Below are 18,811 nucleotides of genomic sequence, written 5' to 3'. Positions count from 1 at the left end.
CATGTGGAATGACTCCCACCAGGCCAACATAGCAGTGCTTTAAAAGTGGAAGTCCTCCACTTTACAAGGATTAATTCCTTTGCAAAATTACAAGAAATTACAGCAAGTTTTTTAAAAATGTCTATGTAGTCATGTACTGATGAAAAATTTTCTGGGAAGCACCAGCTGAGTCAGCCATTAAATGATCCTTACAGACTATTTCTAGATTATTTATAACATTTGACAAAATATTACTAATATTAGACATTGCCAAACAATGTGTCAAATTGCCACGCTAATTACTCCACCAGCAACACAAATCCTTTTGCAGCCGATCACATTTGGATATGTTTGTAAAAACCCAATAACTTCTTTGTGTTATTTTTAAATTGTTGTAATTTTATTTTAGATTTGCTGGCAGCTGTAGAGCTAGCATAGGGCAATAACCATTCTTTTCATCACAGCACACATTTAACTGACATTTCCATCTATCTAGGGACTTTTCAAAAATGTTTTTTTTAAACCAGAATTTTTAATACATTCACATTTTAAAAAGTCATTTTGGCTCACAGTTTAACTTGTGATCTGTGCTTAGCATGCACAGCATGAAAAGAACACTTTATTCTAGAAATTTCCTTTTCTTTCTCTTATACTTTTGTGAGAGACAGCAAAAGTAAACCTCATTCTGAGCAATTAAAGGCTTTCGTATTTTTAAATTGCTATCACGGTGCAAAATCCAGCAACATGTACCACAAACGAAATCATTTCTAAGGACTCCAAGAAGCATTGTGTTATTACCCTGGAAATGATGAAAACGTAATGAGTGTGTGTTCTAGCCATTCGTCAGCATTGGTGGGAACTTAAGATTTGTGGCAATTTATTAATTCTCGCTGTCCGACACAATGTGCCAGGCAGACAGTGAAGCTGGCCTGTTTGAGTTAACATCTGCGCTACAACAGCCGCTGTCAGTTTTGCATCGTCTCCACTGGATACCAAGTCTCACCCTCTGTAATATCTGACGGCGGTTCGCACACCAACCCAAGTGTGACTTACTCTGGGCGAGAGCAGAGGGCTGCCCCTGCCCACCCTCCTCAGCTCCTCGGGCACCTCCAAAGTCCCTGGTCCCCGCCACCGAGAAAGGGGCTGCAGACCCATCCCTTGAGCAGGCGGCTATAAACCAAACCCCCTTGCAACCCTCTCTTGAGCCGCGCCCGCCTACGCTGAGGCATATTCACAGATCTAGACTACTATCTGCATCTCAGGTTTTAAACCCCTTCCTTTAAAAGTCTTCTCCTCTATGCAAAAATGAAAGGTACTGGAAAATGTTGCCTCCCTTAATGTTAAAAAACCCCCACGCTCCAGTTGTACAATCCATCCCCACTGATCTTTTCTTTTAAATTTAGTAATTAAGTTTAGTCTCAGCTGAGAATCAGTATGCCAGATTTCAGCCTGAAGTGAAAATAAATGGTTGAATTATAAATCCCTAAAAATAGAAATTCAGAATGCAATCACTGACACAACCTTCATTTGGGCCCCTGTAGTATTATAAAAGACATTTAGTAAACAACAAGGTAGCTAATGATGCAGTAAGCATTTTCATACAGCACTTAGAGACAACTCACTACACATAATTAGAGCATTACTAGAGTCATCAACTGTCTAGTACATCTGATAAAGAAATGTCACCTGCCTCAAAATATGGTAGCAATTCCAGTTGCCTTATGTGCAAAGCTTAAAAAATCAGAGAGAGAAGACAACAAAAACAAAGATAATGACATAGTTCACATCTTGTTGTTTTGAAGCAGCACAGAAATTTGGAAGTGAAATTTTTTTTCTTCGGTGTCATTTGCAGAACTTGGTAGTAAGCTCTTGTGGCGATTAATACACCAAAGAAAAATATTGTGTCCATCCATAAGCAAATGTGTCGGATTATTTAATGTCTGGGCTAAGAGCCAGTCCTGCAAGGGCTGCATGGGATTGAGGAGTGAGCGATGAAGGTTGGGCTCATCTCACCCCAGGTTGACTATCCAAACGCTGAGGATATTTGTCACCTAGGCTCTTCTTCCATGAGGCAGTGATAGATGTGACTCAGGAGGATGATTCATCCTCTTGAGGCATTAACTCAGACGGGGTCGAACCGCCTTTGGGCATGTCAGCCTCTCTCAACTAGAGAGGGAGCAAGATTATTCGTTTAATCAGACACCCAGCTCTTAAATGACTGGAGTTAAACGAGATGGATTCCACCCTGAATTCACAGATCATACAGGTACTCTGTCTCATCCTTTTTTGAACGGAACGACAGAGCAATTCAAGTGATTGCTACCGTGCCAAATGCTACTTGTGCATGAGTCGGAAAGCCTGGAGCTTCCACCACCAAACCATTATAATACAGCTGGAAAAATCTGTGTTAGCCTCTTGTCTTGGGCTGCACTCAGGCTGCTAACGAAAATGTGGCATTTATGGAGTTCTCTACAAAGACAGATGGGTCCGAGTGCTGAGGTCAGCATGGCACTATTTCCATGTCTTTTCAAACGTTCATGAAGGCGACAGGAACTCAGCAAGCAGATTAGCATTGGTGGTGTGGAACCACAACGTACACATAAATAACACATTGAGTGAATAGTGAGTAACTCCAGCTCTACAGGATCTTTGACAGTAATGGCAGGATTTCAATTATTTGCATGTTTGTTGGAAAAAAATGTATTTTCTACCCTCAGAAAGTAATTCTTCATTGCTTTTACACTTGGAGATAATTCAACGCGCATCCACAGGAATGTCTTCTTGGTCTTATTCTATTCAGTATTTTCATTTATGACTTGGATACAGCAGTAGAGAGTAGTCTAAAAATTAAAATGCCACAAAATAAAAAAGCCCCAAACAACCAGAACTCAAAATTACCATAGTAAAGTGAGGAAATGGTACACATTCAGAAAGGTGAAATTCAGGTGGGGAGTAGCTTCCCATGCAGCGATACTTCAAGATGTACTGGGAGCGGGAGGATGATATATTGAATATGAAACAGTATTGTGGCTACTGCAAAAGAGATGACGTAATTTAAGAAAGGTCAGAGAAGAACTGTAGAGGCTGGAGGACAGCAGGGAGACTTAACAGACTTTCAAAAAACCATTATTTTTCTGAAAAAGTTGGAAGATTTGATTTTGTTTAAGATAAGGAAGAGAAGACTAAGGAAGGCTGTTTCATGGAGGGGGGAAACCAGCAGCCAGTTCTTGTCCGTTGAAAATGAGGTAAAATGAGAGCAACTCAATGGTGACAAGGGATATTTTGAGAATTCCTAATCGACCTTCCAGGAGCCGTATCGACGGACAAGACGGCCTCATTTCCAGTGGCTCTAGTGTTGCTTTTTGCTGTTGTCACAGCAGGACAGTTGCCTAACCTGGTATTTAGAAGAATGTGTTTCTGCTTGGAGGCAACACAAGATCTGGGGCTGAACCATCTCCTGAGTCTCCTTCAGCTTTTCTTTTGGAGGATGATTTTTTTAACTCATAACATCAAACCTCCCCATATTTGTTCATATATTACTGTTATACGTCAGGCAAGAGCCGCCTGGGAGAAGAAGAAACCTCTTTTGAAGCACAACACACTGACACATGGAAGACTGCAGCTGTCCCCCTGCCAATGGTGGCCTGGATTAGAAAGACGTAATGAAAATACACTCTCTCTGTTTAGCCATTGGGAAACAAGTGGTTTCATAAGCCTGTGTTTTCCATTCTTCTTGTTATTTTTCCCCCCTCGGGGCAGTTTTTTCCCTCTTTTCTAAAGGCTCATGTTACCATGGGAAACACGACAGAAACCAGCGGGCATTGTTAGCCTGGGAGATCTTGAATAATTTCTTATGTGAAAACATTTTAATTCCTAAGGTATAATTTTAAGGTGCTGATCCAAAGCCCATTGTAGTCTACGAAACACTTTTCATCACAGTTAAATGCGTAAGAGTTAACTGATTATTCCTGCATTAACAAATTCCTGCAATGAGAACACAAAGGATACACTGAAGAACACAGAAATAGCTCTTTTGAAGAGCTGAGTTTATTAACAATGTAGAAAACCTTTGACTGAGTCAACACAAAGCATTTTTCAAAGTGTTTGGCTCACACAATTCAGAAGTCGATTCGCTGTCAGAATATTTGTTCTGGACTTGTCAGGAATCTATTGTAGAAGTAACAGCTCTGTTTGCAGAAGTCTCTGCTAAACACTACCACCATTTCTACTGCCTGATCAGATGTGCTTCTAGCCCCTCATTTCTTCTAAATATGAAGATATTTCCTTGTTCTGCTTTTAAAATTGACTGGGTCAATTTTAGGACAACTTGGGAAAATAAGTCATCTTAATAACCTGATGCTGGTAACCTGCAAAATACAACACAAAACTTCAGTGAACATTACTTTACTTTCATTTTTGCGTAAGTAACCTTCAGAAGCTTCACAAGTGTGTAATGTATGCAAACATTTTTTTAAGAGAGACTGTTTCATCTTTTATTCTATTAATTCATTTGTCAAAGGGGAATAGGAGCCTATGGGTTTATTTACATCTTATCAGCAAGCAAAACATTGCAATCTAAAATAATCCCGAGCAGAAACCTGCCAAGAATATTGGGAAAAGAGCTTTTCTTGCAGGTGTTAATGTGCTGAATCAGAAGTCAAGCCTCAGAAACAGACACAGAGAAAATAAAGAAATTTGTAATGCCTGACACACTACAATTTTCATTTTTTCCAGGATGAGCTTTCTAAATATTACTCTAAAGTATCTGTTTGAATTGACTGAAGGTCAATATATTCTCTTTGTAAAATGAAAAGTATCCAATTACCCTGTACATTGGGGAGCTAATGCAAGGACAGTTAATGAGATCTGTACAGAAACATGAATATTAAACAGTCAATATTGCATAACTCATGTTGCTGTCCCGGAATTTGATCCAAAGTCTGCTGGGATCAATTGAAAGATCAGCACACTCAATCCAAAGGGGTTTGGTTCAGCCCCATATATGCACGGGCTTTCTGGGCAGACCCACGATTAACGTGAAGGGTTGGAGATGGCTGCACCAGCCCCGAGCACCAGTCCCAGCCCACGTGAGCCTGCTCCAGTCAGCATGTCCTCCTGGCACCCATCAGCTTTGCCGTAACACAAAATCTGGCCCTTCTCATCGGCTATCCGTGTTTGCTGAACAATCGCAATCCATCCTTTAAATGCTCTATTTCTACCTTTATGGTAAGTGTACCATAAGACTTTATGGTAAGTGTAAGTGCAATTAGTATTACTGTGTAGCTCATAATAAACTATCGTATAACACAGAGTTCCCAAATGTGCTAGGTAATCTGTAGTTTAGAAGATACATATACCCAGACGGTCAGAGACACACACAACCATAAATTTAAAAGTGTGATTATCCTAAGACACTTCCTGAGCTACCAGGTAACTCAGACCAGCCTGGCCACCAGCACCCAGCAAAATAAAGCAGTCTCACAATAGTAAAATTCATGTATCTGCCAAAAAATAACAGTCACATACAGGCACATTTTCAGTTTAGATTTATCCATGTCATATCCTGAGTTAGACTTCAGCTGATTAGCTGACTTCAAATATTCAGTGACCTTTTGTTGATAGGAAACCCTTTAATTGAGTAGTAACGTCAGAATCTAGAGTGACCTCTATGGATGCTGGAAAGAGGGAGGTGTCTAAATATCTCCCTGTAGTGAATTTTACCGTGGAAATACTTGATTTCTTTGTTTAATTATGGAATAACTTTTCATCTCAGAATCAGATCTGGATTCTTATTTGCTGCAGGCGGTGTATATTCACCTATGTATCAGATCCCAAAATAGTCCCCAACAATAGAAAGCGTGAATGACATTTTAGAAAAAAAACAGGTGAAATCTTTATATTTTGGTTTGCAGTAAAACTACCGTTCCTCCTCACCCATGCCCCTTTGCATTGACTGTATTTGCACCTGCAGCTCCATCCCGCCTCTGGTTAGCAATAATGGAGGGAAATAACTGTCCGTCTCTGGTGCGGCAACGTCCGCTGTAGGCAGGGGGGATGCTACCTGTCCTCTGGCCATCGCCAGTCCAACGCCCTTAGAGATCAGAAAGTTTAAAGATCACCCCCCCAAAGCCCTGTACCTGAAACTCCCAGCACTAAGGTCATGTCTACGCAGGCAGGCTCGGGAAAGACGGCGTAAACCACACGGCCGTGTGAAGTCAACGGGTATTTTCCAAATTATACTAAATCTCTGTGTGAAGTCTGTCATTCGGGAATAGAGTGACCTTGGTTCACTGTAGCTTAATCCTCCTCTAATCCTCCTCTCTAAAGCAGGATTACAGTACAGTGAACTAAGAAATTTCTCCTCCTGGATGAGAGCTTCCATACGGGAGTTTAACGTGTTTTCACTCTCCTGCAGTCACCCTGTGCCACGCAGCCCTGCTGCCTGTCCCGGCAGCATCCCCGGCAAGGCACGGGGCTGGCTCCCCTCTTCTCTCCACTGGCACTACCTTATTTTTCAAGATGTCTATTGAAATTAATGGGACTACTGGGAGAACATGGCATAATCCGCAGCAATGTTCTAAAACGCTGTATGTCCTGAATTTCATCCCAGAGGAAAATTTTTGCAGCCAATTATACCAATGGACTTGAATGTGTTTATTTTGTTGTTATTGCTGAACAGCAATATTCTACTTTACTTAGGCATTTTAATAGATATGAAGAATAGTATACATTTAGCGTGTGGAAGGTGCATAGACAAAATAGCTCCAATTTTCTGATGTTTTAAGGTACTATGCCTGCTGTCAGCTCACGACAAATCAGGTGCCAAGGAGGTCCTCCCTGGGCAAACCGCTCTTTAGCAAAACCAGTATTTTAGTGTTGCCTAATGAGATATTGGATCATTAGAGAAAAGTTAGTTTCCAAGGAACAACAGGAGCAATTAATTTGGTCTCACATCACGGAAGGTTGCAGCACAGGCTTGTTTGGGGAGAATAATACATCACAAGGAGCCCCAAGCAGGACTCGTGGGCTACTGGTTTGAAACCGTAATGCTTGTAGAAGACCTGGAGTCATTTAAAATGTTATCACTACCTCTTGTTAAAAACAATGACATGAATTATTTTAAGTCTTGGTATTATTAAGGTAAGAGGAAAAACTTGGCAGAAACTTGCAGTCTATGCAGAAAAAAATGCAGAAGATGTTGATTTCCCCCCAATAATGGTTCATGTATCTAATTCATTTAAAAGTTTTGAGTTTTAAATTGGTTTGTTTTCTTGGTTCTTACCTTTACTAAATGGAAGCTTTTACCTAAAATTAAAAAATACGTGCAAGTAGAACATAAAGATCCCAGTCTATGAGTACTAGCAGTAAATATTTTTAAGGCAAACTTGGAATTACTTTTAAGTTAAGAAGATATCTGCAATGACTTCAGCGGAGGTACTATCACGGTGCGAAGACCTGAACCAGTCCGTAGCTAATTCAGCTTTCTGCTGACTACAAGTGGTATTAGATTAGGCCTAATGAGCTCTCAAGACAATCATGCACATCTCGTATGTTAAGAACAAACCTGAACTCTGGTGTAAACCAACATGCTTATCGCCAACTTGTTTTTAGACATCGCAGTCAGAGGTCTGCTCCTCATTAAGGCTACCCTTGTGGGGTAACAATTAATTACATTTTAATGACTGATAAACTGACTCTGAGAGATTGTACGGTATTATCTTAAAGGTGCGTAGCAATACCTGAACCCCAGGTGTGCTGGTTCTTTGACTCTTTGCTTCCAATGTTAGACGGATTTCATCTACAGGTGAGCTTTCATCCACGGAGAGAACGTTTTACTTTTTCTACAGGGGTATTTGCGGAGTTGGATCACCTTTCTGTGTTGAATACAAACCGCTGAAAGTTATATTTCAAAACAGGAGGTTTGAGGTTTTATTTTAAATTTTTCTACACTTGTATGCATGTTAAGAAAAAAAAAAAAGTTGTTTCTATTGCAATGTTTCTACTGTGATATTGACATTCAGAAGAAATCAATAAAAGACTCTTCCACTGTTGGCTGTACAAAAGAAAGGGATGCTGCTATTTCAGTAATTGAATTTTTCTTTCATTTGTGAAGGTAACACCGCAGCTTAAAGAGCCTCCCCGCAGTGTGCAAGGTACATGCTCCCGCCTTGGTCTGCTGATACGGGAAAGGGGAGTCCACCCAGCACGAAGGGCCGATGCCATCGCTGGGCCCCCCGCAGCAATCCTCTGCGGGTCCCCGGTGCCAGCCCCGCTGGTTATCCCGCACGGTGGTGGAGGGCAGCGCTCCCACCCCATGCACCCAGCCCCAAACAAGACCATGTTCAAACACCTACACTGAGCAAAGTAGTAAACGTTTCTTTGAAGGTTGACAAAGAAAATTCAGCTGGCCTTTAAATATTCCCTGTGCTAAGGCTGGAAGCAGAAGCCACTCTTGAAGTGTGAGGTGCGGGGACTTCAGGCTGGCTTCGGTGGGAACATTAATTCAGCCTTAATTACGGACGAGGTTATGCTGTGTGACAGTGCTGAAACACATAGGAGGAAATTAAAGGGTTAATTTACTTTAAGCTGAGGAATTAACCTAGGGAAACTGTTCTGTGCCATGGAAAAAAAATCAGCTTTTACATAGGAGTGATGCAAGCGCTTGTATGTCCGGTGGGTCTGCCGCTATTTTCCCACTATATTTTTGAAAGCCCTGAAAGTAGTGGGGGGTTTGCAGTCAGTGCAGGAGGCCGTGCCAGCTGTGGTTCCCCCTTCTCGACTAAAGCATCTGGGAGGAGGAGGATTGACAGCAGTAATATTTTGTAACCTGCAGATCCCATGCAACCCACACGGCTTTCAGTGGCACTTCCATTGCAAATCAGAGAGGGTTACATGGATATATTTTATAGCTTAGTTCAAATGCTCTGGTATACAGAAAGTTCCATTTTTCTTCTTAATTTTAAAATGAAAAATTGATACCTCCTATTACCAATTAAAACAATCGCTGGGATTTAGTGCTAATTAAGTGAAAAATGCTTGAAATGTAAGAAAACTAACTGGAAGCAGCTAGCCGTTTGGAAATTTGGAGGCCTGGGGAAAGGACAAGCCATGCTGGTGCAGGAGATGGGATGGCTGCCGCTGCTGTTCTTGCAGAAGGACTCCCACGTTGCACAGTTGATGGCAGCAACTCCCTTGCAGCTTTAAGCTCTTCAGCTGCAGGCAATGGTGACATCCAAATCACCTGCGTGTCGGCTCTCCTTTGAGGTTTAGATTTGCCCTGAACTGAGCATTGTGCCAAAAGCCTGGGAGCATCCTTTGCTCATGGTGCAGAAGAGAGGCTGTACAGAGCCGTAACACAGACACAGGTTTTGCAGGTATCAAATATTCTCTTCAGGTGGAGGGTTTGGGGCCCTGAAATTCCTCATGGGTTCAACTTGCTGAAAGAGCTTAAAAAAACCCCAAAACAAACCAAAAAACCACACCCAAAAAGTCACTGCCTGAGTCTGGGGCCAAAGAAGATTGTCAGTTGTAAGGAAAATGGTGTACTGCAGTATGAAACACATCTACTATTGGACTGGCGACTTCTGAGACTGCAATATATCCACTTTCTCTCGGACACAAGATCAATTGCGAATCCCTCCTGAGCACAGAATTATGCCTCCAAGCCTCAACTGCCATTTACAAGATTTCTTTTCCCTGTGATTGTTTTGGCAACTTTAAAAAGCTGAACTGCATTTTTCTTGGGTCTGCAGAGAACCTGAAATGATCATTTTGAGCACATGAATTGTTTCAAGCACAGGATTAAAAACCAACATGGCAATTGAAATGTCAATGCTGCCGAAGTGTCTTAGCCACTACTGATGTTTTAGCAAAATCACGAGTAAAGAGCTGATGACATTTATGGCACCATCCAAAAGTCTTGGCGTCAAGACCCATAACTGCGCTGTATGCAGCTGTCATAACATAGAGCTGTCAGGTTTTATTCCAGCCCCTATGAGCGGTGACTCAACAAAACACTGCACATCAGTAAAAAAACCGTGAATCTGAAAAGGCAAATTGATTTTGATATATTTCAAATGCCTTGATTCAAATAATTTTACTATTAAGTTAAGAGTAAGCAGTTACAAAACCTGGAGGTGGCTGAACCACGGTGAAGTCTGAGATGGTCACACCAGTTCATGAAGGTGGAAGATGGCAAAAGGACCTCGTGTAGTGGCCACCTTCTTCTGCGGAGCTGAGCTTTGTCCTGAAGGTTTGTTTAACAACATGTTTCAGGTAAAAAGCATTAATTGCATTACCATATTGTATTTATATTTGAAAAAGTCATGGAGGGTACAGCTAATCAGTGCTGTCTATTCTGAAAACATATTGACCTAAAATATCGCCTCCAGCTTAGCTGTGGGTTTAAAAAAAAGTGTAATTCTGTGTAAAATCCTAGTCAAAACCATTTATTAACCAGCTGGTGGCAGTGTTTTCATTAGGAAAAGATAAAAGCTTTCACCCTCGTTTTCCATAAAATCCACTCTTTCAGCTATTGAAGTGGAAGAATCTTACTTGTTACTTGGTTTCCCCCATTAAAATTCTAAGAAAATCCGTACAAGAAATAAAACCCCTCAGTCACTGCCGCAGAATACTCTGCTTTTAACAGGTTATATAACGTCAGGAGAGCACAGATATGTTTTATTTCCCTTTCGAGCTTGGTTGTTGTTTATGCTGCCAGAATGCTGCTTTGTTAGAGGGATCCTTGCTTTTCTGTGCAAGTTAGTTTAGATTTCGAACAGAGACGTTAAGAACAAAATTAAAACGTGATAGATTTAATATTGGTTTCTACCCACTACTGGGCATTGTGTTTTGAAAGAGAGCATTAGAAATCATTTCTGGAAAATGAGAGCACTGCAATATTTCCTCGCTCTCCCCACACATTCAGCAATGGTGTGTTCCCATCACTCTCCTGAATCTTAATTTAAACCAGACCATAGCTGTGTGGAGGAGAGCTTAATCTCTCCTTATGGCATTTATTAAAAAGAAATAACAATTAATCAGCATTTATCAGAAATAACTTACAGAATACAGACTGCCTTATCTGGAAATACCTCTTACATGCCCGTCCCTCCCCAGCTTCCAGCAATGAGCCGATATTTACAGATTTTTCCATCCTGAAATAACAGGTACCAAGAATACTAAGTGATAAGTGAAAGCTATTCTGACCCCTCTGACTGAGAATAACATCACACTCCTACTCTGAGGAATCAAACACTCCTCCCCATATGTGATAGCCATGCCATCTGCACTAGCTCCATCTGCTAACAGGCATCTTAAGCCTACACATATGTACCCAAAACTGATGCCAATAATTGTCGGAACACCTCCTTTATGTCTGGGAATCGCATCATGCTATAGCTAAGATGTAAAAAAAGAAATGCTTATTATAATGCATAAACACCTTCAGCAGCTTGGGTGCAGAGCCAGCAGGGCCATTAACTGCGGATCCCAACCGTTGCGCCCCGGCACTAGTGCTCTCCCTCTACATCCCCCCCACTGCCCCTAAATTAGTGCAGGTGCAGTAGCTGCAGGGCTAATGCCTCCATGTAGGATATAATGAGGTTTAGGAAAGACTCATGACCCACCGTAAATACCTGCACTGCAGTTTGGGAATGGCCAATTTAGATGGCAGCTCTCCAAGGCTGGGCACTTCTCTCTCTTTTTAGCACCATGAGCGCTCAGCTTGCTTTGGATTATCTGAGAATCACTGAAAAACAAAGAATAAACACTTATTAACTTCAATAAATGTGCTAATATTTTAGAGACAGGCGCTCGTGTGCTTTGCTAAACTGGGCGATCTTTTCTATAGGTTGTGGTCGTTAGCTTTCAGCTTGCGTTTGCGTCTCCCTTCTTGTACAGTAGACCAGAAACGCCAGTGCAAGGAATCCTGCGATAAAAAAAATACATTTCCAAATGGGAGAAACCAAACACACGTGCATATGTCACTTCAAAAGAGGAAATCTGTCATTCAGTTTAACAGAAAGGTCAAAGTGACTCTTGACTTCCATGGCTCTGAAGCTCCTTGCCGCTTCCCCGGCTGGGGAGGACGCGGGGCGCGAGCAGCGACAGCTCCCCGGCCGCCTGCCCAGGTGCTCGGGTGGGCGAGCATCATCGATCTCACACCCGAAGGAGAGCGGACCAAGGAGCTTGACAGGCAAGCTGGCAGGAAATCTTCCTCACTGTGACTTTGTCAGGATTGATTGATTTTCGCAGATCACTTCATTTTTTATGATCTGGCATTTTCCAATGGAAAACTGCTTGGAGGAGATTTCTGGCCAGCCTGATTTCAATGCCTTTGGGGTTTTGTTTCATTCCTGGCCTTTTTCAATACTTGATGAGTGAACAATTTCTGCATTGATTGCAAGTGTTTGGAATAAAATTTGCCCATAAAACCCCCTAGGATGCTCGTTTCATTATTCCTTTCTCAAGTTAGAAAATACTGTAAATATTTCTCAGTGAATAAGTGATTGATGTTTCAATCATTTTTGAATTTGCATCCACCTAGGTGTTCTTTCCCTGTGCATATTCCTATGAGCTGGTTGAATGATCATAAAATTAAGCATTGCAGCCAGGAGCGTTTGTGGAAACGCATTTCATGTTTATCCCCCAAATACTTCTCCATGGTTAAGTAGCCATGATCCCAGGGCGAGAGAGATGCCAGCGTGTGAACTGGTAGTCACACCATAAACGACCCAGCATGAAATCCACAGAAATCTGCTGTCAGTCAACAATGGAAAACAAACTCCAAAAATATGGTGGTGTACAAAGCACAAAACGGCAGAAAAATTATATGTAAACAGAGTGGGAGCTCACACCAGGACTCATGCCTTGTGTTCATTAATCTTTGTTATTTATTCACTAGCATATATTAATGCAAACATTGATTCTTCCTTTTTTGGGGTTTTTTTTGGTATCTGTAATATTTTTATAGTACACTTGTTGCAATAGGAAGCTGTAACAGGTCCAATACATGTTTACTTTACTTAATCTGTGTGTTTTGACAATTGGCATCGTAATATAAAATATTTTATATTTAGAGTCTACCTTTTCACGGAGAACAGCTTTTCAGACAACCACAAATTAACACTTTGAGTTTTTTCTTGTTGCTAGTGGTACCGCTTTGTTTTGCCTCCTAAAGTATCTTCTGTAAGAACACAAGTAGCTAGAGGAGCTGACAGCAATGGGATGGCGCAACGTAACATAGCTGCTGTAAATATCAGAAACCTGCAAAGTCCTTGCTGGACCCCGGTTAGCCTGAGTGACAATTCCCGTCCCGTAAATGTGAGGTTATGACGTTGTTGAGATATTTGCACTATCACATTCCTCAAGGAGTTCTGTCATCTCATAGTTTTCCGCACGTGCTCCACACCAGAAAACCTTGGGACCTTTTTTCTAAGCTATTCACTACAACGATGATGATACAGAGCAGTTCAGTCGTTGCTCCATGCCGTTCAGTGCCAGTTGACTTTGGCTGCTAAAATGAACCTGAAGACCTACTTGCCCACAAGCCCTCCCCTCGTTCAGACTCAATCACTACTAAATGTGCGTACCACTAAAAGACAGCGAGGAAATGGCCAAATCCTTATCTGGGGGAGGATTTGCAAAACAAATAGAATTTGAGGCTTTTACTGGGTTCTGGCATCTCAATTCCATTTGATGCTTTTGAAATTCCCAAATTTTCGAATGTTCCCCTGTCTGCTTCTCTACTCAAATTGCTGTTCATCCAGAGGCGTTATGGCCAACACTTATTACCCTCCATAGCCTTTCGCTGCCTTTTCAGTCCCCTTTAGTTGGCTTTGTTGACGTTAGAGGGCACTCTTCCATTTTACTGCTTTTTTTCAAATGTATTTTAAATAGCGCTTATTGCAATGTGCAGAACCGCCAGCACTTTGGCAGGCTAGGGGTGAGGGGAGAAACACGTTCAAAACAAAATGATGCTATTTTCATTTTAAAAACTACTACAATTCTGCGGATATATTCTCTCAAATATCACATTTGCATGATCTTTGTATAGCTAGGAAGGTATACAATTTAGAAAATGTAACAGACATTTAACTATTTCAAATTGCAACAGCTATCTATGAAGGCTCGGTGATTTCCCAGCAGGAACTGGAGCGAACTAATGCAATGCAGCCGTTCCTTGACATTGCAGGGTATTAAACTAAAGGTGGCTAAAGGTGACTACTCTGCACCTAAGTTTTGTGATTAATATCTCTAAAATCCTACGATCTCTTAAATTCACGTCAAGAAGCATTTTGAAATCAAAGACGAGCCAAAAAAAAAAAAAAAAAAGAAAGATGTCAAAGACCAAAAGTTGCTTTAAAATGTGTAGGAAATGTATTTCTGAATCAGAGACTAAGAAATGTCTCATAGTCATAAAACCATAAACCATCTATAATGCCATTCCAACATTCAAAGTGGTAATATTCATATATCAAAGCTGAGGTGCTGTTAGCTTCCAACTTTTTTAGGATGGCATTCATCTTTATGACAAAAATAATTATGGAATGCTAACCTGCAGCGACTTCAAGCTCACAGAGAAAAAAGTACCACATCTCCCATCTCCAGCCCCACTAAATTTAAAAAGCTAAGCCTGTGATCATGACAATGAAGAAAGAGCAAAATATACATAGGCTCTTATTATCTCATCTAAAAGTCATAGGCTTTTATCTCTCTGGTAACTTTTATTTCTTGTGCAAGTATGCAGGACAAAAAAACACCCCCAAAATATGGAAATTCCTCAGAGATCCAATTTTAGCCTGTCCTTTCTCCTCTGCAAATCTCCTCCTTCGTGCCATCACATGCTGGTTATCCATCGTTCCCACAATTACTTATTGTTTGCACTACAGTAGTGCTGACATACCAAATTAATTTGCACCGGCTAGACACTGTGCAAATTCCAAATAGAGAGCGTGTACCAGCCCCGGCAGCAGAAAATCACATCAATGTAACAGAGGAAGGAAAAAAGGACAAGTTCATATTTTTGGGATGTAAGACCCAAGTGCAGAAATAGTAAGTGACCTGCCCAAGGTGACATAAGGAGTGTGGAGAAGCTTCCTATAGGAAAAGAAGAAATGGCCCCATTTTTTTAATTGATGTTTTTTGCAAGGCTCCGTGTCAGGCGTACTGCGTTCCCGCCTGGGCTCAACTGTCCTGGGTTTGTGCCTCTGCAACTCCACAGCATAAAAACATTACCAGAATGAGAAGAATCTCTTCACTCTCCCCCACTGGCATGTGAAAGTCATTGTTTATTTATGGTAAAATTGAACCATTTCCTGAAGGTCAAGAATTTTAAAAGTAACTCTCAGAAATAAGAGTTTTCATACACTGTGAGACAGGATCCCCTGGAGAGCGGTCGTGTTTGCTTTTTCTTCCCAGTTTTGTTCGGTTAGTCCTGAACAAGGACTTACGTCGCTGCTGTTACTGACCATTACTGTATTTAACAAGGCATTGAGAAAAATATACAACTGTATTGGGGTCACTAAAAAAAAAAATATAATGCAAAACTGCTGAAACATCATTTGCTATGGCCATTGGTAAATGCCAGCATCTTAATGGTAACAAATATGAGTCTTGTGGAGACCTAAGGAGGAAGACTAAAATTTTTCATGATTTGCACAGAATGAAATTGCTACATTTGTTGGAAACTCATTAAAAAAAATATATTGCCATCAAGTAAAAAGCCACTGGCATCAACGAAAAGGCAGATTCTGATACTGTCACAGACATATTGGCACCAAGCTGGTTCACATGGAAAAGGACATACATTTGTGAAGTCAAACTGACAGGGTGAAATTCTGTCCTACAGCAGCACAAAGGCCAGGACCTTGTCCCTACCCTTTTCTCTGTACCGCAGGGGAGGAGCTGTAATGACCCAATGCAAATGGTGTGATGGTGAGGAATAACCGTATCACGTATTCCCCCCCTAACTCTGCAAGCACTGGAACAAACACTTTCCAATTGATGTGTCAAATTAAACTGTCTTCAGCCGCGAGACCCTTAAAAATGCTGGGGTTTTTAATGCAGTATGACTATATCCATCTAAAATACAAGGTCTTTCACATAAATAAAAAGTGTAATAATGGAATATGGCTTAGCAAAATACCCACATTAGGCTAGTGACCAAAACATCTAGTTTTCATTTTAAGGCCGTAGCATCTATGGTATTGTTAATTAAGCAGTGCTGCAGGCTCAGAGGTACAGCCTGGGTGACAGGCGAACAGCACGAGCAAGGCAGCAAGAGCTTGCGCTGTGCCAAAACACCTGACTTCATTCTGAGAACATCGATGTAACTCATTTCCTTAACACGAGCACGTAAATGACACCTTATTTGTTGATGATAAGGAGTGATTTGTAAAGTTCAAATACCCATATATGCAAATTGACACAATGCTTTACATGCAAAAGAGCAAACTATCTATACTAACCGCCACAGAGCAGACCTCAACCTGCTCTGTATCTCATTCTCATGCACACCATTTTGCTACGCTGGAAAAATGCACTGTGCGAAGACGGCAGTGCATCACACAGCACTTGGGCATCAAAAGCAATAGGTTGGTGGCAGAAATTTAGAAAAATGCCAGCTTGATACAAAAATAGAGAAACCGATTGGGCTTTTCGAAGTGCTTTAGTGGCCTGGTGCTTGAGTTGCATCAATTTGAAATGGAGATTGTGCTCTGACACAGTGGCTTGCCCAGCTGCCGGCAGTTAGAAGCATCCATGAGAAAGCCGGTTACATTATCATACGTATTTGCAGATAGGCAAAGAAAAAAAATGAGTAACAACCCACGTTAGCAAGTGGGAAAAGAACAAATTTTTTTTTGTTTATAAGTATCTTTTCATAGACCAATTACATCAATTCCACCCACGTGGGTCATTTGTCTTCTTTCATTTAAGGTTGTTTAAAGTAATCAACAGGATCTCCATGCATCAGTTAGCATACTTCATTATGTTCAGCAATCAGGGTTTGTCCTTAAATTGCTCCGTAAGCTCCTCCAGTCAATTTTCCTACATTGCCTCAAGTGACTGTAAGGAACTTCATTAATAAATGGACATGATTAGATCACATAACCAAAAGTAACCAAAGATAAGAGAGAATATAAAGTGTATTAAGTAAAGTTTGTTTTCTTCCAATTGTGCTATTTTATTAAAAGATATAGAAATATAGCACTTGTAATTCTCTTGCACATCTTGAGGGCTGTCATGGATGAAGTGAGAGTGCACTTCACTTGTTAGAGAGAAGTAAAAATATAGGTTATTGATACAGAATAGGGAGTTAACAAAGCTCAATGCAACAATGTTTTAACAAGATTCAATGGCGAGGTACACTTGATTATTTACTGCATAGAGGACAGGGTCAGACAAAAGTGTCAGGGAGACCCTCCCGTTGAGTCATGAGGTGCGGAAAGGACCCCCTTGCTTTCTAAACTCCTTCTCAGAGAGGAGTCTGGGTGCGGCTGGATCCAGTCCTAGTCCCAGACTCGGTCAACGGTTTATGTCTAAAGGATTATATATGCGCAATCAATCCTTTATATCACTTAGCTAAGATTTCAAAGTTTATCATGCTATTAGCCACTTACCGAGGATCTGTTGCGGCAAGGAATCTCTCAGCCTCGAGGAGTAACCTTGCGAGGCGTCCCTGCTCAAGGGGAGACCCTGGCGTGCAGCCGCTGCCGTGCAGGAGAGCTCAAAGGGCTCTTGGGCTGCTCACTATTTATGGGGATAAGATGATTGACCCATAGTCATATTTGCATGCCGACCACAGGTTTTAGTTTCTTCGGTGGGTGCATTGCACAATAGCCCTTGGCTACTGTGTTGTTATCTGTCTCCTGAATCCACTTTGAGCCGATGCAGCCATCGTGACCAGATGCATCCGTTACAATCACCAGTGGTGGTTATCACCTGAGCGGGGTTACGGGAGATAAAAGTCGGCGGCAGGGGAAGCACACCGTCACAAGGGCAGACAATATGAGAGCAGCCAGAGTCCAGCACTCAGGGACAGCCCACACTTGGCATGACTTCTGGTGCCAAACCATGAAACTGAGTCAATACCGAGCAGTCGAATAGCTTGTCCCCTCGACTTACACATTGCTTCTTCGCATTTCGGTGCACTCCAGCCAGTACCAATTGCTGTCTAATTAAGTGAAGGACTTAGCATCCTTCCTGATGTGCCATGGTGTCTTGTGCAACAATAATTTTGCCATATTTTGAATGTGAAAATGAATTTATAACTGAGAAACATGAAATGAAGTGGCATTTCACAGGATGCACTTTGCCAGGCATCACTGAACAACAGAAAATATGCTCATGACTGTGCTGCTCCCATCATCCAGGAAGCTAACAAGATTCACATTGCCAGCAGGAAGGAATAATTTACAGACCTGGCTAAAACAAAAAAGCAGAAAGACCAGCAGAGTCAAACACATCCCTTGTCATAACATGGGGAAACCAAAAGGCACGCCTGTCCAAGAAGCCAGGTTCTTTTATCCAAAATAGGTAGAAGTGTAGCAAAAGCCCTTACGACTTCAAACCGAGAACATGTGATATCTCTGACACATTTCCAGATAGTGGGGAATGTTACTGCAACTGCCATTCAGTGGCCTCAAGAAAATCATTAACAGGAACAGTGGGACTCAGTTCAAAATTAAGACAGCTAAAATTATGGCCTGAAAGGAGATGTCTGTATGTGAACTCTATGTCTACCCTCCCACTGCAGTCAGCTGGGCTCTGTCTGGTACGTCTGATGTATCGAGGGGTTTTCCAAACCCGGGCAGAGATGTGCCGTTCGGAG

At 41.5% G+C, this 18,811-nt stretch overlaps 1 long non-coding RNA gene across 2 annotated transcripts; it reads right to left on the bottom strand.

The window, feature by feature from the left end:
• Positions 1 to 4,024: 4,024 nt before the first annotated feature.
• LOC140655983 (uncharacterized) lies at positions 4,025 to 12,157 on the bottom strand. Of its 2 annotated transcripts, none has more exons than XR_012043918.1 (5): positions 11,616 to 12,157; positions 10,110 to 10,225; positions 8,334 to 8,522; positions 7,719 to 7,853; positions 4,025 to 4,346 (listed from the first exon to the last, which is right to left on the bottom strand). It is a non-coding gene; the product is annotated as an uncharacterized lncRNA (long non-coding RNA). The 2 variants fall into 2 exon arrangements; XR_012043917.1 differs by having other exon boundaries at positions 11,607 to 12,155.
• Between the last annotated feature and the right edge of the window lie 6,654 nt (positions 12,158 to 18,811).

This window comes from Ciconia boyciana, chromosome 8 (genome assembly GCF_034638445.1).
Source record: "Ciconia boyciana chromosome 8, ASM3463844v1, whole genome shotgun sequence".
Lineage (NCBI taxonomy): Eukaryota > Metazoa > Chordata > Aves > Ciconiiformes > Ciconiidae > Ciconia > Ciconia boyciana.
The sequence above is the reverse complement of the archived record's forward strand: the minus strand, read 5'-3'. Positions and strand labels throughout refer to the sequence as shown.